A 3,557-nucleotide genomic window follows, 5' to 3' on the forward strand; every position below is an offset into this window, starting at 1 on the left:
CACCGACTGGCCTGGACCTAGCTATGTAGACTAGGCTGGTCCCAAACTCACAGAGAGCCACCTGTTCCGGCTTCCTCAGTGCTGGAAGTTCAGGTGTGAACTATACATTCAGTTTATAATCCAACCCCAGGCCTTATTTGTGCTAAGTGAGCACTCCAGCGCCTGAGCTATACTCCAGCCAGATAGCTGTCTCTTTCAAGGGCTCCCTTCAACTGTGGGAATAGCTCCTCATTCTGCCCTCGGCTTTGATAGCCCAGACCTTTTGAAGGTTACAGGATACTTATTCTGCAAATGCTGCCCCTGTTTCCTTGACATTAGCCTCGGGGGATTTATCAGTAGCACAGATGGCATAAAGAGAGAGGCTGTATTCCTTTTGCATCTTATTAGGTGGATGAAAATTTTGATTTGCCCATTACTATGTCAGGATCAAGGATGTCATCTGCCAGCCAGATTTCCCAGTAAGAAATGACTCTATCTCTTTATAAACAGTAAAAAAAATTGGTTTGCTTTTTTAAGACAGGGTTTCTCTGTGTAACAACCCTAGCTTCTTGGAACTTTCTCTGTAGACCTTGCTGGCCTTGAACTCACCGAGATCCACCTGTCTCTGCTTCCCAAGTGCTGGGATAAAAGGTGTTCACCACCACACCTGGCATCAGTAAATATTTTTATAGGCCAATATTTTGAGATTAGTTTAATATTACATTTCTCAACAAAATTTTGTTCACTAGGTGTTTAAGAATGAATTGAAGTTTCCTGATTGAATTAATGAGTTCTATGGTAGCTGTTGAATGATAATTTTTTTAATTTAATTTTAATTTTTTTATTTTATGCATATGAATGTTTTGACTGCATGCATATATGTTTGTGAGCTGTCATGTGGGTGCTGGAAATTGAACCCAAGTCCTCGACAAAAGCAACAATTTCTCCAGCCCCAGAACGTAATTTTCTTTTTTTTGTTGTTGTTTGTTTGGTTTGGTTTTTGTTTGTTTGTTTGTTTGTTTTGTTTTTGAGACAGGGTTTCTTTGTATTTTTTTGGAAGCTGTCCTGGAACTTGCTCTGTAGACTAGCCTGGCCTCAAACTCACAGAAATCTGCCTGCCTCTGCCTCCTGAGTGCTGGAAATAAAGGTGTGAGCCACCAATGCCCGGCAAGGATGTAATTTTATAATTCCATTATTTCTTCTCTATTCAACACTGATGTTCCTACAAAGGAATCTCTCTCTTCTATTTTGTGTATATAAATATAGAGTCTTGGATTATCATTTTATTTAATGGTATATAATTTTTTTATTCTCATTATTTTTACTTGTTTCAACTAGGTCTTATGCAGCCCAGAGTGGCCTTAAGGTCACATGTAGCCTAGGCTGGACTTGAACTCCTGATCCTCCTTCTCTACCTGATTTCAGGCCTGCTTCATAACACTGGGCCAAGCATCATCAGTTTGATGCTCAAATTATCCCATATTTAGAAGTAGAATATCTTTGAAGTTAGTTTATGTACCATTTTGCCAAGTGCACATAATTTCTTTTTTTTTTTTCTTTTTCTTTTTCTTTTTTTTTTTTTTCTTTTTTTTTGGTTTTACGAGACAGGGTTTCTCTGTATTGTTTTGGAGGCTGTCGGTCCAGCCCGGCCTCGAACTCACAGAGATTCCTCCTGCCTCTGCCTCCAGAGTGCTGGGATTAAAGGCGTGTGCCACCATTGCCCGGCTGCACATAATTTCTTGAACACTCTCATATCACTTAGTGCAAGATGCCCAGTGTGAACTCTATCAGCTGCTTCCTGGCAGTGTGTGACAGCCAGGCACAGCTTCTCAGATTATCCAGCAGGCTCTGCTTGTCACCTGCAGTGCCTGCTGCTCTAGAACGGACCATTGCTAATCCCAAAGGAGGAAGGAAGGGAGGGCAGTGGAGGGAGAGTGGGAGTACAACTCAGTTTTGGAGCATTCACTTGGAACATTTGAGGTCCTAAAGTCAATCACTTTAACAGTCCTGAACTGCAAAACAAAACAAAACAAAAACAAAAACTTACCATCTTGGAGTATAAGGCCATACGAAACAATTAAAACTCGTTAAGTTTTTGTGTACAGATCAGTCTGGTCTCGAATTCACTGTAAAGTCTGAGATGGCTTTAAATTCCTGATTCTCTTGTCTCGGTTCTCGGGTTACAGGTATGCACCATCCCATCGTGTTAACCCTTTATAGGGAATCCGTTGGTGCACAGTAGGACAGCACTCTTGAAAATGAGCTGTACTTCCAGCCCTACAAGTCATAAACACATGGTTTAAAACGTCTTACCCAGAGAACACTGCTCAGGGATCACCAGGCAGTCAAGGAAGCCAAAGAGGACTGAATCCCACCGTCTCCTATTGTGCTTCTGGGAGAGCAGAAACCTCAGCCACAAGGTGTCCAATAATAATTATCAATAGCACAGCATGGACCCGGTCTTAGAGGAGAGTGGGGGTCCCCTACTGCAATCCTGCCGGAGGGGCGTGCCAGCTTCCGGCTCAGATCTAAATTATCCCACCAGGGGGCGCTCTTGTGCAGCAGTGAGTGTGTCACCTTAGGGACCGAGATGCTTCTCTGCCTGGGTCTCCTCTTTGAGCCCCTTTTCCTAATCCCTCCGTTGGGAATCAAAGCCCCGGTAAAGTTCTGGGGCACAGCTGCATCCTGGGGGGCGATTGAGGGAGAAATAATGACCTGTTTATGTTTTTTTTTTCCCCCGAAAAGTAGGCTTTGTCTGTATGTCTTGAAAGGTTGAGGACCTTGACAGCCTGTTAGGAACGGCACAGACACTCCTAGACTCTCCACCCAACCCTACTTCTGGAGAGACAGCAATGGAGCCCTGCGGACGGGAACACTCCTAGCCAGCCACATCAGCTCAAGGAACCCGTGGGATGTGACCAGATCATCCTTGTATCTTTATCATGTTTTTAAAACCAACATCTCCAAGAAACCTTCCGCGTGTCCTTTACTGTATCACACACTGGAAGCGAACCACCTCTTGGTTCTGTGTGCTACACAATCTTCTCCCATTTTGCAAACTGTCTTTTAATAATTAATCTTGATTTGGGGATTCCTATAATTCTTTTAAAAATTGTTTTGTTATTTTTCATATTAGGATATTTTAATTTTAAAAAAAGCCGCAAAGTCTCTGGGTAATACTCTAAAACACAGTAAAAACTAGCAAGAGTATTAGTTACACACCTTGCTGGCAGTGGTTTCTCCAGAAATTTCCAAATAATTTTGCACTATGTGCCCCTGTTTTTAGAAGTCCTTACTGAAGGACTTTTTTTTTTCCCTTGTAACAGTAAATTTTCTAAGAATTTGTTAATCCTATACAAATGTTTAATCTATTAAATCTTTTCATTATATTCTCTTGTCACCTTTATTTATTTATTTATTTATTTATTTATTTATTTATTTAGGTTTTTCGAGACAGGGTTTCTCTGTGGCTTTGGAAGGCTGTCCTGGAACTCACTTTGTAGACCAGGCTGGCCTCGAACTCACAGAGATCCGCCTGCCTCTGCCTCCCGAGTGCTGGGATTAAAGGCGTGCGCCAC

Source organism: Mesocricetus auratus, unplaced genomic scaffold (assembly GCF_017639785.1).
Source record: "Mesocricetus auratus isolate SY011 unplaced genomic scaffold, BCM_Maur_2.0 Super-Scaffold_100007, whole genome shotgun sequence".
In the NCBI taxonomy this organism is placed as follows: domain Eukaryota; kingdom Metazoa; phylum Chordata; class Mammalia; order Rodentia; family Cricetidae; genus Mesocricetus; species Mesocricetus auratus.